This window comes from Ictidomys tridecemlineatus, unplaced genomic scaffold, assembly GCF_052094955.1.
Source record: "Ictidomys tridecemlineatus isolate mIctTri1 unplaced genomic scaffold, mIctTri1.hap1 Scaffold_746, whole genome shotgun sequence".
Lineage (NCBI taxonomy): Eukaryota > Metazoa > Chordata > Mammalia > Rodentia > Sciuridae > Ictidomys > Ictidomys tridecemlineatus.
The window spans coordinates 166631-185636 of record NW_027525423.1 but is presented as its reverse complement, the minus strand read 5'-3'; the positions used below and the strand labels follow the sequence as shown (position 1 = coordinate 185636).

The 19006-nt window shown below is 41.4% G+C and overlaps 1 long non-coding RNA gene across 1 annotated transcript; it reads left to right on the top strand.

The window, feature by feature from the left end:
• The first annotated feature begins 939 nt into the window (after nt 1-939).
• LOC144374553 (uncharacterized) lies at nt 940-18611 on the top strand. The gene is made up of 4 exons (XR_013433926.1): nt 940-3169; nt 7370-7508; nt 7832-7901; nt 13890-18611. It is a non-coding gene; the product is annotated as an uncharacterized LOC144374553 (long non-coding RNA).
• The last annotated feature ends 395 nt before the right edge of the window (nt 18612-19006 follow it).

Below are 19006 nucleotides of genomic sequence, written 5' to 3'. Positions count from 1 at the left end.
TGGGAGTCTGAGGCAGGAGGATCACAAGTTTGAGTCCAGGTAGGAAACTTTGTGAGACCCTGTCTCAAAATCAAATTTAAAATAACTGGGGCTATAGTTCCATGGTAGAGCACCCATATATTCCCAGTCCAGGAAATTAAGGTATGAAGATCTCTACTGTCTACACATAGTAAATTAAAGACAGACAGACAATTTCAGATCATACAGACGGTTCAACTAGAACCTGTTTAAATCTCAGAACAAGGCTTATGTAAGGACTTTAGAAGTTTCTTTTCAGGTTTAAGACATCAAGAATACACACTGCCTTTTATGAAAACCCAAACAACTGAGTGTTGTGAAGGCTCTCATCTCACAGGAAAAATTTACATACTCACGGGCTGCCACAGATGGGCTGCAGCAGCAAAAAAAACGGGGGGTGACGAAGATCTTGTGTACGTTGATACAGCAGAAGTGGAAGCCGTTTATTGTAGGACAACAGAGGTATTTATACATTTTGCACAGCTTATCTTAATTAGCATAAACTAGATCCATCAGTCAACCAATAAGGAATCTCCACACTTAATGACTAGCTTTTGTTAATTCTCAAACCACTCCCTCTGGCATTTTGCCAGGCACCATCCAGACTTGTTTACAAACTAACATTCCCCTGGCAAAATGCCAGGTGTTATTTTGACTTGTTTACAGACTCTAACAATGGGCTAATGATGAAATTTCCACACTCTTTATAATCCTATTACCTCTGTCTCTGTCAAATGCTTTAATACCTTGCTTAAATAAAAACTTCAATTGCTTACTAAACACTTAAAATAGAGGCAAAGACCAAAGTTCTATAGCAGGGTATAAAGTCATTAAAAAAATGGAGACGACGCGGTCCCTTGTAATCCCAGCAACTTGGGATGCTGAGGCAGGAGGAATGCAAGTTCAAACCCAGCCTCAGAAACTTAGGGAGGCTCTAAGCAACTCACCAAGGCACTGTATCTAAATAAAATACAAGAAACTGGCTGGGGATGTGAGGCAGTGCCTCTGGGTTCAATCCCTAGAACCAAAAGCAAACAAACAAACAAACGTATAGATACAATAGCAACACTCATGTGAAAACATTACTACCAGCAAGGATCACCAATACATCTTATTATACATAAGATCACCATTGATTATCATAAACACTTGAAAAGACTTAATTAAAAAACAAGAGAAGGCTGAAGTTGTGGCTCAGTGGTAGTGAGCTTGCCTGGCAGGTGTGAGGCACTGGATTGGATTCTCAGTATCACATATAAATAGATAAATTTTTAAAAAGATTCGTTGACAACTAAAAAAAATTTAAAAACAAACAACAAAAAAATTGAAAAACAAGCAAACAAAAAAAAAATGAAAGCAAGGCAGAGTGGTAACCATCTATAATTCCCTCTAAGTCACTGGAGGAATAAGGAAGAAAGACAAAAGTTAGTGAACAGCCTGGGCAATTTAGGCCTTGTGCAGAATAAGCAATAAGATCTGCCATGGCCAAGTCAAGTGAGGTAGTGGAAACCTACAGTTTCAGTGGCTCCAGAAGCTGAGGCAGGAGGATTGACAGTTCAAAGCCAGTTTCACCAATTTAATGAGTCAGTAAGCAGATCAATGTGACTATCTGTAAAAAAATATTTTAAAAGGGCTGGGGATGTGATTCAGTGCTTAAGCGCCCCCGGGGTTCAATCCCTTGTACAAAACAAAATAAAAAACCTCAATGGCTGTAGCTCAGTGGTAAAACTCCGCTGGGTTCTATCCCCACTATCAAACACACACACACACACACACACACACACACACACGAAAGCGCGCACATGCACATGCACATGCACATGCACACGCGCGCACACACACACACCCCAAGAATGAATGTCCAAATTGTTAATGAGGTGCATACATTTCTAGCAACTTTGCAAATAGAGGAAGGAGGAATCAAAGTTTGAAACCAGTCTCAGCAACTGAGGGAGACCCTGCCTTAAACCAGAAAGCAAATAAGGGCTGGGGCTGGGGCTCAGAGGCAGAGCGCTCACCTGGAATGCATGAGGGACTGAGTTCGATCCTCAGCACCACATAAAATAAAATAGTTATTGTGTCCACCTATAATTAAAAACTAAATATTTAAAAAAATAGAAACCAATAAGGACTTGAATGTAGCTCAGTGACAGAGAATATCTGGGTTCAACCCCTAAATCCCCACAAGAAAAAAAAAAGATGTTGGCCCGTGAGTGCAGCTCTGAATTCAACCCCCAGTCCCGCCCAAAACAGAGTACATATATTGTTATTCACTAAATTGTTTAAGTGGGCTGGTGTTGTAGCTCAGTGGAGAGTGCTTGCCTAGCATATGTGAGGCACTGGGTTTGATCTTCAGCACCACATAAAAATATACAAAAACAGAGGTATTGTGTCTGTCTATAATCTAAAAAAATTAAAAGACATTGTTTAAGTTATAAGAATACTAGAAAACAAATATCTTTACAAACAAGAATAACCAGTTAGAACACAGTCGGGAAAACTCATTAGGAATAGTCGAGGAGGTGGTTGGGGCCGGCCTGCACTTGAACTCTAGACAGTAAACCCAGGGCCTGCGCGCATGTGCAACATTCACCCTACACCCTCAGCACAGAAATCAGCAATTGTTAAAAGTGTATAACATCTTGGGCTGGGGATGTGGCTCAAGCGGTAGCGCGCTTACCTGGCACGGCCCAGTTCGATCCTCAGCACCACATACAAACAAAGATGTTGTGTCTGCGGAAAACTAAAAAATAAATATTAAAATTCTCTCTCTCTCTCTCTCTCTCTCTCTCTCTCTCTCTCTCTCTCAAAAAAATGTATAACACCTAGGAATAAACTCTCATGCAAGCTCTACAGTTATAAAACTGCAAAACACTCTTGAAATGATGAAAAACTTCACCCAACTGGAGGCAGACCTCTATTTGGATGAAAATGATAAGGAAAACAAAAGACAAATGCCTAAACCTTGACACAGAGCCTCAACCTGGACACAGAAAGTACCAGCCTGTAGTCCCAGCTGCTCAGAAAGCTGAGACAGGAAGACAACTTGCACCCCAAACTTTAAGGCAGGCCTGCACAATATAGGAAGACCCTCTGAAAAAAAAAGAAAGAAAACCAACAGCAACAAATATGAAATAACGCTACTCTGGAGGTAAGGCCAAGGATGAAAAGTTGCAGGCTAGCCTGCTTCTAAATAAAAACTAAAAAAGGCCAGGGATAAAGCTCAGTGGTAGATCACTCCTGGGTCCAATCCCTAGTTCCAGAAAAAATAATAATAAAAGAGTCATAAAGCAGTTCACAAACAACAGGGATGGCTGGCATAGTGGCACACAAGTGTAAACCAGCAGAGCTTGGGAGGCTGAGGCAGGAGGAGCACAAATTCAAAATCAGCGTCAGCAATTTAGTGAAGCCTTAAGCAACTCAGAGAGACCCTGTCTCTAAATACAAATAAAAAACTGGCTGATGATGTGGCTCAGTGGTCAAACTCCCCTGGTTCAATCCCCAGTATCAAACACACACACACACACACACACACACACACACACACACACACACACACACAATGAATGTCCAGCTGGTTAAAGAGGTACACTCCTTTAATCCCAGCAACTCGGCAAAATAAGGAACGAGGAACCAAAATTTGAAGCAAGCCATGGCATTTTATTTTTAAAATAAGTAAAAAGGGCTTGGGTTTAGCACAGTGGCAGAGAATCTCTGGATTCAACCTCAAAATTCCCACCAGAAAAAAATAAGTTGGCCGATGAGAGCAGCTCTGAATTTAATCCCCATTTCTGCCAAAAAATAGAGCATGTAATATTATGATCTGTTAAATTAAGAAATACTAGAAAACAAATATCTTTATAAACAAGAATAACCAGTGAGAAAACAATTTGGAAAAACTTGTTAGGAATAGAGGAAGGGGGTGAGGGGTGGGGGGGTGGCGTGGCACTGCAGGTGAACTCCAGACATTAAACCCCGGGCCTCCACACGTGCTCAACATTCACCCTAGACCCTCAGCACAGAAAACAGCAATTGTTAAAAATATATAACACCTAGGAATAAACTCACATGCAAGCTCTATAGTTATAAAACTGCAAAACTTTCCTGAAATGATGAAAAACTTCACCCAAGGAGTCAAATCTCTATTTGGATAAAAATCATAAGGAATACAAAGACAAACGCCTAAACCTGGATGCAGAAGGTACCAGCCTGTAGTCCCAGCTGCTCAGAAAGCTGAGACAGGAGGACAACTTGAGCCCTGAACTTTAAGGCAGGCCTGCACAACATAGGAAGAACCTATTATAAAAAAAAAAAGAAAAGAAAGAAAGAAAACAAACAGTAACAAATATGAAATAACTCTACTCCAGAGGTGAGGCAGTAGGATGAAAAGTTGCAGGCTAGTCTGCTTCTAAATAAAAAATACAAAGAGCCAGTGATAAAGCCCAGTCATAGATCACCCCTGGATCCAATTCCTAGTTCCAGAAAAAACAAATAAGAAAAAAAACATAAAGTATTTCACAAACAACAGGATAGACCCCAAAACAAAAAACAAACCAGCAAACAAAAGATATATGTACAATAGTGACACTCCTGTGGAAACATTACTACCAGCACCAATCACCAATACAGCTTACTATAAGATTAACATTGATTATCAGAAACGCTTTAAAGGAAAAGTCTTCATTAGAAACATGAGAGTCAGCCACAGAGGTGACCAACTGTAATGCCCTCTCAGTCGCTGAGAGGGAACTAAGGCACTGAGGCAGGAGGAATGAAAATTAGAGAGCAGCCAGGGAATTCAGACCTTTTGCTAAAATAAGCAATGAAAATTGTCGAGGCTGAACCAGGCAAGGTGCACACGTGTAATCCCAGTGGCTCAGGAGGGGAGGCAGGAGGATTGTGAGTTCAAAGCCAGCCTCAGCAACCTAGCAAGTCACTAAGCAACTCAGTGAGACCCTGTCTCTAAATAAAATATTTTAAAAGGGCTGGGGATGTGGCTCAGTGTTTAAGCACCCTGGATTCAATCCCTAGTAAAACAATAAACAAACAAAACACCCACATAGCTGTAGCTTAATGGTAAAACACCCCTGTGTTGAATGACCATTATCAAACATACACACACACACTCACACTCATACACATGCACGCAGGTGCGTGCACACACAAGAAAATTAATGTCCAGCCAATTATAGAGGTACACTCCTTTAATCCCAACAACTCTGCAAACTGAGGAAGGAGGAATCCCAGTTTGAGGCCAGCTTCAGCAACTGAGGAAGACACTGTCTTAAAAAGTAAAAAGGGGGGCTGGGGTTGTAGCCTGCCTAGCACATGTGAGACGCCGTTCCACCCTCAGCATCATATAAAAATAAAATAAAATAAATGCAGTGGGTCCAAGTACAATGTAAAAAAAAACTCAAAAAAAAAAAGTAAAAATGGCTTGGGATGTATCTCCGTAGCAGAAAAATATCGGTGTTGAAGCCCTAAATCCACAACAGAAAAAAAAAAAAAAAGAAAAAAAAAAAAAGCTGGCTCATGAGTGCATCTCTCAATTTAATCCCCAGTTATGCCAAAAATACAGCATGTATATATCTTTCATTAAGTCATAAAAATTCTAGAAAACAAATATTTTTATAAACAAGAGTAAGAACACAATGGGGGAAAATTCATTAGGAATAGAGGAGCAGATGGAGGGGGGGTGGCGTAGTGTTGCCTGTGAACTCCAGACATTAAACCCAGGGCCTCCACAGGTGCTCAACATTCACCCACCCTAGAACCTTAGCACAGAAAACGGCAATTGTTAAAAATATATAACACCTAGGAATAAACTCACATGCAAGCTCTACAGTTATAAAACTGCAAAACTTTCCTGATACCTTCTTTTAAATGATGAAACACTTCACCCAACTGGAGTCAAACCTCTATTTGGATAAAAATCATAAGGAAACAAAAGACAAACGCCTAAACCTGGACCCAGAAGGTATCAGCCTGCAGTCCCAGCTGCTCAGAAAGCTGAGACAGGAGGACAACTGGAACCCCAAACTTTAAGGCAGGCCTGCACAACATAGGAAGACCCTCCTCCAGAAAAAAAAACAAACAACAACAAATATGAAATAACCTCTCCGTAGGTGAGGCAGTACAATGAAAAGTTCCAGGCTATCCTACCTCTAAACAAAAATTTTAAAAGGCCAGGGATAAAGCTCAGTGGTAGATCACCCCTAGGTGCAATTTCCAGTTCCAGAAAAAAAAAGTAATAATAAAAGAACCATAAAGCAGTTCACAAACAACAGGATAGGCCCCCAAACAAACAAGCAAACAAAAGATATATGTACAATAGTGACACTCCTGTGGAAACATTACTACCAGCACCAATCACCAATAAGCTTACTATACAAAAGATTACCATTATCACAAATGTTTTAAAGGAAAAGTCTTCATTAAAAAACGTGAGATCCAGGCACAGAGGTGACCATCTGTAATCCCCTCTCAGTCACTGAGAGGGAACTAAGGCAGGAGGAATAAAGTTAAGAGAGCAGCCTGGGAATTCAAAACTTCTGCCAAAATAAGCAATAAAAATTGTCTTGGCTGAACCTGGCAAGGTGCACACCTGTAATCCCAATGGCTCAGGAGGGGAGGCAGGAGGACTTTGAGTTCAAAGCCAGCCTCAGCAACCTAGCAAGTTACTAAGCAAATCAGTGAAACCCTGTCTCTAAATAAAATATTTTAAAAGGGCTGGGGATGTGGCTCAGTGTTTAAGCTCCCTGGATTCAATCCCTAGTAAAAAACAACAACCAAACAAACAAACAGAAAAACCACATAGCTGTGGCTTACTGGTGAAACTCCCCTTGGTTGAATCCACAGTATCAAACACACACACCCGCACGCGCACACACACAACTGAATGAAAGCCCAGCCAGTTACAGAGGTACACTCCTTCAATCCCAACATCTCTGTAAACTGGGGAAGGAGGAATCCCAGTTTGAGGCCAGCTTCAGCAACTGAGGGAGACACTGCCTTAAAAAGTAAAAACAGGGGCTGGTGTTCTGCCTCAGTGGTAGAGCGCTGGCCTACCACGTGTGAGACAAGGAGTTCAATTCTCAGCACCACATATAAACAAATTACTAAAATAAGGTTCATTGACAACTAAAAATATATTTTTACAAAAATGGACTGGAGATGTAGCTCAGTGATAAAGTAGTCCTAGGCTCAATCCCCACTAGCAAAAATAGTTTAAACAAACAACGGCAGACTAGTATGAGGAAATATCTGTGCATTGGCTTATTCAGGCTTCTAAAACAGAACCCCATTGCATCTCTTTCTTACAAACAACCGTTTACTTCTTACCGTTTTGCAGGTGTAGAAGTTGGAGATTGAAGACTGCTTCCAAATTGCTTAAGACACCTTCCTGCAGGATCCTCACAAAAGAGAGAATCACTTTGGACCTCCTTTACATAGCCACAACCAGATCCTGGGGTGTGGACTCCACCCACAAGGTCGAAGGGTCCTCCCCCTAAGAGATAAGTTTCAGCACACTAATGGTCCACTTCTGGCGCCACAACTCCCTCCATAGGGTGGAGTAAATTAGAGTGCATCCAAACAAAATATCACTCAGCCTTTGGGAAGTTATTTAGACCATGAAGCAAATAAACTTTTCACATTTTGAGACAACTAAGGAAATCCAAACACCATCAGTGTGACAATAATAATGATTACTGTTGATAGTCTTGAGTATTTATGAAGACTTAGCTTTTTTTTTTTAAAGAGAGAGTGAGAGAGGAGAGAGAGAGAATTTTTAATATTTATTTATTTATTTTAGTTCTCCGCGGACACAATATCTTCGTTTGTATGCGGTGCTGAGGATCCAACCCGGGCCGCACACATGCCAGGTGAGCACGCTACCGCTTAAGCCACATCCTCAGCCCAGAAGACTTAGCTTTGAGAGATACACAATAGAACATTTAATGCAATGGTTTTGCTGACCATGAATGGAGAACTATTGAACATAGTGAGCCCCTAAGCAACTTTGCAAGACCCTTTGGCAAGAAAGAGCAGGCTGCATCTAAATTGAATGGCAAATATCCAGGAACTAAGGGGAATGCTAAGCATAGTATTCTATGCAAATAATGTAAATTTCCAAAGGTGCCACCCAGTCCTACAGGAGTTGAAGCACAGGTCACAGTCTGGGGGAGAGGGCATGTTCCTGGAACAGCCAGAACACCCACTTGCTTTCTAATAAGACAGACAGCTCAGACCCTGAGGCATAAGGATAGTTTCCATCCCTTTGTACCCACCAAGAGATCAATCTGATGCTAAAAATTTTAAATTATAATCCCTCCACTCCACTGAAGAAGTGCGTGATGCGGGTACCACTATCCTTATGTTCACAAGGAAATGAAAGGCCAGGAGCTTGTGCTATATTCAGCATCTCTCCCCACACTGGACTTTAAAGCCCTTCTTAGAGGGTCACCCACAAGCCAAGAGTAGAGGCTCATGTTTGGAAGTCACCACTAGGAGAGCTGAGGCAGTAGGATTGAGAATTCAATGCCAGTCTCAGCAACTTATGAGGCCCTTAGCAACTTGGTGAGACACTCTGATTAAAAAAATAAAAATGGACTGGGGATATGGATCAATGGGGTTAAGTGTCCCTGGGTTCAATTCCTGGTGCCAATAAATAAATAAATAAGAATAAAAATTTTAAAATAACAGGGAACAAAATTTGAGTTAATTCAGGTAAATTTATTTTTTATATGTGCATGTTAAACAAATCTAGGGTGATATTCTCAAATTAATTATGAAAATATTTATACTGGAGTCACATTAGACTCTGATTTCCATGACTACTTCTTAATGAGATCTTTCGACATCACTTGAATTTAAAAAAAAACCTTTATTTTGACAATTTATTAAAATAAAATTATTTTATTTTCTAAATGATACAGAGGCACAAACATTAAGAAGATCTACTAAGATGCTAGGGGCATAGCTCAGTGGTAGGGTGCTTGCCTAGGATTAGGAGGCATATTTGATCCCCAATACCAAAAAGCAAGGGGAAAACAAGGGGGAGATTAAAGCTGCAGACCTAAGGTCAGTTGAGGGTCACCCACAAAAAATGCAGAAATAGCAAGGAGCAATAGAAGCAGATACCTTACACAGACAGTGGGCAGAGCAGGACAGTTCAGAGAACCACAGACCAATCAGAGTCAGGAGAGGTAGGGAGGGGCTGAGGGGGCAACCAAAGAATTCTAATTCTCCTTCAAAAGACAAAGGAAAGAAAGAGAGGCTGCATCTAAATTAGCAACAAGACTTGGAGGACCTAAAGAGAGTGCTCAGCTTAGTATTCTACACAAATAAGTTGAAGCACAGGTCATAAGGAGTTGAAGCACAGGTCACAATCTAGGTGAGAGGGGATGTTCCCAGAACAGCCAGAACACCCACAGGCTTTCTAATAAGACAGCTCAGACCCTGAGGTGTAAGGATAGGTTGCATCCTTGAGCTTGCAATCCTCTTTCCTCAGCCTCTGGAGTGGCTGGATTTACAATAATGTTAAATACTGAAGATGAAGGAAGGCAGACTGGTATCTGCCTTCATGTCAAAATGATCATCTCCACACTAACAATTACTTATCCCTTTCCACCACTCCTTCAAATGCTGCTCCAAAGGGAGTCACTTTTCCATCTGTTAAAGTTAAAACTGCCTGAAGAAATCATTATATTACGGTACCCTCCAGGAGGTCTGGAAGAGCTCCACTAACCCATGTCTACAATCTAGGAGCTCAAAGCTCTTTGGAAGTGCAAAACTCCAGAGATTGCTTAAGCATGATAATTCCTGCCCTCTACTCAAGCTGCATGTGTGTTGGGGAAGAGGAAGAGGGTACATTCAGGTATCCCAAACCAGGGAGAAAGGATTCTTAGTAATTCAGAGCCATTTCATCTCTTAGGCTACTTCTTTGGAGAATATAAAGGTACTTTTTTGGAGGGGAGGGGGGATAGCACAGCCAGAGATGCCAAATTCAGCAGGGTAGAGGTAGAAATAGCTCTGGAAACTTCTTTTCCAGGGTTTCCTTAGTTAGATTTCTGATTAGTTTCTTGTTTATTCACCCTTTCAGAACTGCCTACTATGTCTTCAGAAATCTGTGTACTCAGGGGGAAAGTCAAGCCCATTAAATAAGAAGTTGAGAAGTTTAGGAGAGTAATGTACATGTGAGTAGTCCTAGGTCAGGGGATAAATAGGTGTGGCAGACTATGGACATGGGGCCTGGAGCTTCTTGATGGTACAGAACCAACAGGAGACTCATAAGGAGTTCAACAAGGTAGAGGAGCTTCTGAGACCCCGGGACTCAAGGACAGTTCAGTGGACCCCTGATGCTGGCGAAAACTAGGGCTGGGGGTGTAACTCAGTGGTAGAGTGCTTGCCTAGCATGGGCGATGCCCTGAGTTCTACCCAAGTGTGGGGGTGGCTGGGGACACACCAGCTAAAAACTTTTGGGAAAGGGAGTGCATGTTGCACTTACAAATTTTGATTATTGCCTTCCATTCTCCAAGACAGGCAAGAATTCAATTCAAACTGATGCCCTAAGTGAGCCAGATTCTGTTTTTTAGATTGTTTCGGTATATGTGTGTGTGTGTGTGTGTGTGTGTGTGTGTGTGTGTGTGTGTATGATGGTACTGGGGATTCCACCGGGCCTTGTTCCACCGGGCCTTGTGCATGCTAGGCAAATGTTCTATCACTGAGCTATACCTAACCAGCCCATCTTTTCCTATATCAAGCCAGGGTCTTGCCAATTTGCCCAGGATGGCCTTGAAGTTCCCAATCCCACTGTCTCAGCCTCTAGAGTGGCTAGGATTACAGACAATAGGGCCCAGCCAGATTCTGCTTTAATTTTAGGTGTTGATGCTGATACTGACAGTCAGCCCAGATAACCTGCCTGGCCAGCAACCCTGCAGGCAAGACTCAGCTGCCCCAATGCATAAGAAATAAGGAAGCAAGGAAATACAAATTGTATGCCTGTTGACCAAACTGGGAAGAAGCAGCTAGATTGTTTCTCTATAAACCCTAAAGAAACTGGTTACAACTTACAGAAATAAAAGACAAGAGATATATATGTACAGATGTAGCTTGGCTATGTAGCCAGAGAATGCGAATTTCACTTCCTTGGCAGGAGCTTGGTCAGGACTTGCTCTTAATTTCAAAGGGGATCTATTTCAATGCTGTCTATACATTTGAATTGAACAGTTCCTCATTCTGGTCAACTTTAACCATGTCCCTATGAGCACTTTTCTCAACTAAGCCTCACTTTCCATAGCCTAGTTTAAACAAAATCATCCTACCCTGGCTTTTTATCACTCTCAATATTTAATCAAATTCTTCACTCTCCCCACCCTTGATGTCTCATCACCCTAACCTGCCTTCAGCAAGAATCCTGCTTAGTAATTCTAGTAAGAATCTCCCCTACCCTTGATGTGTTGTAGTAATTTTCCATCCACATTGCCACCAGCCTGTTCCTTGACTATACTTGCACTCAATGTCAAAACCAAAAGCAAAACCAAAAAAAATCTTCCATACTGCAACAGTCTTATCACTTTGACCTATCACAATAGTCCTTAATAAATCTTCCTTACTCTGTTAACTAGGGTCAGATAAATTTTTATTAAAAAAAAAAGCCCCACCTATTCTAGACAGCCCTGATATGCATCTCCAAGAACTAAGAGACACTTATCAGGATCTTATTACTTGATAACATAAGGTGAGGGGGTACAGGACCAAATCAAAGGATACCAATTTCTCAGAATATTTTTTCCATTTCTTAGTGGAGAGAGAGAGAGAGAGAGAGAGAGAGAGAGAGAGAGAGAGAGAGAGAGAGAGAGAAGGAGAAATCACATCCTTAAATGCAATAAAGTTGTGATATGGAAAAACACCAAAGTGTTTAAAATAACAATATCCTAATAATCATTCCATTTACACAATAAAATTAAATATGGATTATTAATTAGTTTCATATTAATATCCTTCCAGAATGTCTTAACATGGAGTCATATTCTTCAGATAAACGGCCTTGATCGGGAGTTGGACACAATACCCTAGCCACATGGTTGTGTCACACTGTATCCCAACCACCTCTTATCACAGCCTGGGCTTCTCCAGGGCAGGAGCTCTGGTTAGGAGTCAGGATGGGAAGCTGCTCATCACAGCTGAGCACAGGCCTCTAATTCCATTATCTCTTGAAGAGTATCAAGTACAGGACTAGTGTTGTGGCTCAGTGGTAGAGTGCTTGCCTAGCACGTGTGAGGCCTTGGGTTCAATCCTCAGCACCACATAAAAGTGGATAAATAAAATCAAGATATTTTGTCCATCTAAAAATAAAAATTAAGAAAAAAATGAATAAAAGGTACAAATTGTGGACCATGAGAAGCTCCAGACAATATTTTGGTTCCTTAGATATCCAATAATGTAAATAAGTATATAATGCAAATAAGTTATAAATTTGTGCCTAGAACTTTTGAAGTTGAAACTTTTTTAAAATTTATTTTGTTGTACTGGGGATCAAAATCAGTGCCTCCCACTTGCTAGCCAAGCACTCTATTATCGAGCTACATCCCACTCCTTTTTATTTTGGAATTACAGGTGTGTACTACTACAATGCACAGAAATTTAATTCTTTAAAAAATTTTTTAATCATAGCTGGACACAATACCTTTATCTTATTTATTTATTTGCATGTGGTACTGAGGGTTGAACCTAGCACCTCACATACTAGGTGAGCACTCTACCACTGAGCCACAATCCCCACCCCAGAAATTGAATTCTTTATTGCCCCTCTGGTCAAATTATGTCTGGTGCTATTTCTTTATATCATTACTTGATCTCAGTTAAAAAAAAAAGAGAGAGAGAGAGAGATTTAAGATTTTTTTTTAGAGAGGAGAGAGAGAGACAGAGAGAGAGAGAGAATTATTTATTATTTATTTTTTAGTTTTCGGCGGACACAACATCTTTGTTTGTATGTGGTGCTGAGGATCGAACCTAGAGCCTTGCATGTATGAGGCAAGCCCTCTCCTACTAAGCTATAGCCCCAGCCTTTCCAGCCCTTTTTTATTTTTAAATTTTGAGACAGTGTCTTGATAAGTTGCTCAGGACCTGGCTAAATTGCTGGAGGTAGTCTCAAACTTGTGATCCTCCTGTCTCCGCCTCCTGAGTCATTGGGAATACAGGCATGTGCCACTGGGATTACAGACATATGTCACTGGGCCTGAAACGAGTAGGAATTATTGATAGAACAATTTTTATAGCAAATTTTTAAGAAGAGAAAGTAGGCAGGCCCAGGCACATGCCTATAATCCCAGTGACTTGGGAAGCTGAGACAGGAGGATTACAGGATCAAGACCAGCCTCAGCAACTTAGCAAAGCCTTAAGCAACTTAATGTTGCTGTCTCAGAATAAAAAACCAAAAAGTTCGGTGGTAAAGACCCCTGGGTTAAGTCCTCAGTACAAACAAACAAACATAAAAAGATAAGGAATGAGCCCTAAGTTTTCTTACACTTTTTTTTAATGTTTTTAGTTATAGATAGACACCATATCCTTTATTTATTTATTGTTTATTTTATGTGGTGCTGATGATTAACCCAGTTCCTCACACATGCTAGGCAAGTGCTCTACCACTGAGCTACAACCCCAGTCCTTCTTATAGTTTTTGATCTAACAATTTTTTAACCTTTCTAGAACGATTCTATATGTACTTTTTCATTTGCAAGTCAAAATTCTAACTAAAAATATAATTTAGGTTACATGAGTGATGTACACATTTCAGGAAAACATTTATTATGTAAACAAAACTTTAATAATCAATATGTACACATTAATGCCTTATGCATCACCCTCAGTTTATGGTTCAAGATGGTGGTGATGATGATGATGATGATGATGATGACGACGACGAGGACGGCAAGGATGATGATGAAGCCTGATTTAGTTGAGAGCATGCTCTGTGACCAGGCATAGAGGTTGGTGCTTTCCTATGGTCCCAACTACTATGGAGGCTGAGTTTGAGACCAGACTGGGCAATTTAGAGAACCTCTGTTTCAAACTTTAAAGAGCCTGGGGGGGTGGTAGCTCAAGGGTACAGTGTTCCTGCGTTCAATCCCCAGTGCCAGGCAGGGTGTGGGGAAAGAACAGTTGGTGGAAGAGGATTGATTTAATTCCTGGCTCTTACTCTTATTGACTGTGTTGTCTCAAGGAAGTTACTTAATCTCTGGACTTTAATTTCCTTATCTATGAGAGGTCATGATGATCATGATTCTGATAATAATAATACCTAGCCCATAGGATATTTATGAGGATCAAATGAATTAATATCTGCACCGTTTTAAAATAGTGTCTAGCACTCAAATTCTTGATGAATTAGAATAGTGCCTAGCATATAGAATACACAAAGTAACTATTTTTTAAACAAAGCAATGATAATTAATATTCGCTGCAAACTTACTGTGTGCCTGATTCCAAGTTTAGTACTTTGAACACATTATTGCTTTTCATCCTCCCAGAATCCTATATGAAGGATAGAGATTCAGGTTACAGATGAGAAAACCTGAAACCCAGAGTGCTTAAGTAGTTTGTCCAAAGTGGCACAGCTAGTGTGTAGCAGAATTGAGCTGAGTTAGCCTATCTCTATCTAAAGGTTATATTAATACCCACTGCATGTCCTTGTTGCATTTAAACCATTCTACTATTGATGGAGTTGATTCTATACAATTTTCGTTCCTCTACAACCTCAGTGAGCTGCATAAACATTCCACTTTGTCATTCTTTTCTTTTTTGTAAGTATTCAGATAAATCTTAATTTATTCTTATCTTTTTGATATCAAGGTATACACATTTTTTTTGAGACAGTTTCTCCCAATACTGTCCAGGCTGCCCTCAAATTTATAATCCTCCTACCTCAGCTCTCTGTGTAGATGGGATTTCAGACATGTGCCACCATGCCTGCATAGAGATATATATTTAATGCCAAACAAAATAACATAGATATCTTTAATAAACATATAAGGATAATAAAAATGGTATTAGGCTCACAAATATTCTGTCTCTGCTAATAAGGAGATTACTTGAATTATTTAATCTATTACTTTGGTGATCAAATATTTTATTTGTTTGACCCCAGATTGAATTCTTCTGAAGTAGAGTAAGGCCAGAGGTACCAGGAACTGAACCCAAGGGTGCTTAACTACTAACCCATATCCACAGCCACTCCCCAGCATTTTTTGTTTGTTTGTTTGTATCAGGGATTGAATTCAGGGGCACTCAACCACTGAGCCACATCCCTAGCCCTATATTGTATTTTATTTGGAGACAGGGACTCACTGAGTTGCTTAGTGCCTCACCATTGCTGAGGCTGATTTTGAACTGGTGATCTTCCTGTTGAAGTGGCACCCCCTTTCTCCACAGAAAAGCCCTCTTCACCATGGCTAATTTTAGGACTGTCAGCAAAAGAGTCCATTGTAGATAAACTTCATATTTTCATGTCACCCTGTTTACTTGGCCACTGGCCGAGAAGATACTAGCACTCCAGGTGCTGGACGCCCCCTTACTAGTTTTCACAAACGTATCCAGTATAGTACTTTGAACAAATGTGCAAACAAGTCCTCTGGTCTTGAGCTGGGCTTCACAGAGATATCTACATTTTTAAGATAAGTTACAAATGGGCTCCATGGTAACAGCTGGCAGGGGGAGGAAAGAAAGGGGAGATGAAGCTCTCCCCTTCTCAGGTGTTGTCCTTGAAGAGTTAACTTGCCCAGAACAGTGAAAGAAAAAGCTGCTTTTATGTGAACTTCTGCAGACTGTGAACTTCTGAGCCCCTCCCCTTACATGCTGGGTATAAAACTCTGAAACCAGGGTTCAGGGGATTAATTGATTACAGCAAAAGCTGTACCCTTTGAACCTGGCTGCAGCCAAATAAAACTGTTTCCTGCTATCTTCAGTGCCTTTTGTCAACCCAAATGGGACAGAGGAGGTAAGAAAGGCTATTCTGCCTCTTTTGTCTCTGGGGACCGGCTTCCCCAGGGCAATGGGGGACTGAGGTCCCCTTGTTGGCCCAGGCCACTCTTGGCCTGAAGGAGTATCCACTCATCCAGCGCCCTGGGGCTGCCACCCCAGAGCACAATAGAACCCACTGGCAGCAGGAACCAGAATTATGGTTTTGGAGCACCACCCAGCTGAACAGGTATAACCGAATCCATTTGGTTTTGCAGCCCACCTGACTTCCCCTTTGAGGCCTAAGCAGGTGGAAAAGAGGCTTGATCACCCTCTGTTGGGTCCTGAGTACCCTCCAAAGTGGTTGGAGCTGAAGTGGACCCGGTGAGTAGCCCGAGTAGCCTCTGTTCAGGGTCAGTGTGGTTTGGAATTGTTGGAATTTGGGCGATATAGAAATTCTGTACTGGCCATGTCTGTGTGAAAGTGTATAAATGAGATGGACAAAGGGAAGGGTTCTGACCCAACCCGAGGGCCGAAGCAAGTTCAGAGTCCTGATCCGAGGTTCCATGGCACCTCATACAGTCTATGGTGGAATTTCACCAAGGAACATCTAGGTGAAAGCTCCAGGTCGGGGGTTGATACCGACCTACAAGGCTAACAGGGCCCTAAGTCCCCTAGAGGGGAGCGGCCGGAGATGGACATAGCAAGTCTTGTAGTAAATGTGTTTTGTTCTAAGTGTGTGACACCGATGCAGGGTGGAACATGGGAGGCACACTAAGGAAACTGAGCCTTCTGAAATGTGTGTTAGAAACCTTTAGGAAGGTTTTCCTGGTAACTGTGGGGTGAGACTCACTCCACAAAGGTGGCATACTCTGTGAATTAGAGTGGCTCACCCAAGATGTGGGCTGGCCACCAGAAGGATCTTTACATGAGAGAGTCATTGCTGAGGTCCTTTTGATTGTTGTTGGATCCCTGAACCAATTCTCTTATATTGATTGTTGTCAAGAGATAGTACAGAAACAGCCCCCTTGGTTGAGAGCCTGTCTAGATGGACAGTCCAAGCTGATGTCAGCCAGGAGCATAGTGGTCTCTAAGACCCACCGGAAAGCAGCTAAACAGAAAATCTGACTAGGAAAGACAGGAAAGGAAACAGTTTTCCCCATGAGCCAGAAGAGGACCCATAACCAACTTTGCCAAACCACTGGGACAGCAGAGTGTCCCCTCAGCCCTCTTGTCCTCAGAGGCAACAAATGATGATCCCCATACTGGCTATTCCTTCCTCTGTGATGTCCTCAGAGCCAAATGCTTCCTAGGACCAAAGACTCTTTCACCTCCCAAGATTAAGGTGGGAGATTTGTCCCAAGATCCCAGCCATAACTCAGATGAGAACTCTCTAGATGCCCCTGCAAGGGATCAAAGGACACACCCATGTTGACCAGAAGGGAAATGTCTGAGGGAGACAAGGCAGTTTTGAGTGCCAGCCTTTCACCACCATTGAGCTCATAAGCTGGAAAAAACATACTCCCTCCTACACAGAGAAACCCTGGGCCATGACTGATCTGATGCAACCCATTATCCAGACCTAGGATGGGGCCCCAACAAAGAAGAAAGTCTAAAGATAAAGAGATGTCAAGGGGCCCTCAGAGAAAGTCTAAAAGAATAGAAAAAGGAGAATAAAACATTGTCTGTGCTAAAGAGTTAGGAGGAATCAGAGCCAGCCATGAGCCCCAGCCTAAGAGGGCTTTTCTGTAGAGAAAGGGGGTGCCACTTCAATTCCCCCCTTAAATGATGCTCCCCATAATTTAATCCTTTAAATTTAAGAGCACTATTACCATTATTTTGGCTTAAAGCCTTATATAATGCCATCCTTGTCATCCTTTCTACAGCAGCTTCTATAGTGGACCCCATAGTTTTAATGCACAGTGGAGCCAAACATGGGAGCAATGAACAGGTTAACAGCAGAATACCCACTACACCAGTTAAGCTTTTAAATCTACCAAGAGTTGAAAACTATCTCCCAAAAGCGTGTTTGGGACTCAAACTTTAATGCCTTTCTAGGTATGAATGGGCACATATGCTAGTTCTCTTGTGTTGTTGGCTATATTTTAACTCTTTGTCTATTGTCATCCATTGAGATGCAACAATCTGAGCTGTTGAACTCTCCACATATTTCTCTTTCCTCAGCCAGTAGTTAATCTAATGCCAAGCAGTTTTGATAATTAGCCACTTGCATCTGGTCTGTTGTGTGGCTACGAGGTCAAAGACTGTGGCAGTCTGATTAATAATAATTTCTAGTACAGCTTGTAAGTGAATAATTCTGTTTAACATGTAAATAGGAGTTTTATAGCTCCAACTGTCATTCTGTGCTCAGGTAGCTGGAGCATAAATGGCAATAGTCCTCTGGGGTGGCCAGTTACCTTCACCCCAAGATTTGTGACCTCCTAAATCAAGTGTCTTTCCTCTTTTTCCTTTCCAAACAGTCATCCATCCATTGCATTCCTCTGGTGGACAGTTCCTAAATATATGTTTTACCACCTCTTAGTTATAGTGGATTGTCTTGATATATGGTTCACATGAACTTCTTGGTTGGAATAGGAGTAGGACAGAACCCCTTAAGGTTATCAAAGGAAACCAAACTGAATAATAGAGTAACATTTTGGTTAGCATATGTTAAACAGCATAAAATTAATAAAGCCAAACTAATAATACCAAACAAATCCTAGAAACTTATAATAATCAAGATTAAAAAGTATAAGTGAAATTTTGCTACCCAGAGTCCAGTCAGTAAGAGTTCCTGTTATCAAACCAGTAGCAAAAACCAAACAGAGAATTAGGTATATATCTAGAAGCAAGGGGTGGCAATGCATTTCAGTGTAAGAACTATCTTAGAGGTTGAAAGAGTTCATTAGTCATGGTGGGAAGTTTATCTTTCACTGTGCTTTGATCAGCCAGTCCCTGAGGGCTGAAACAGAGCAGTAGTCTCCTGAAGCTTCCCCAGTGAGTAGACCACTCAGCTTCTGGAGTGACTGGA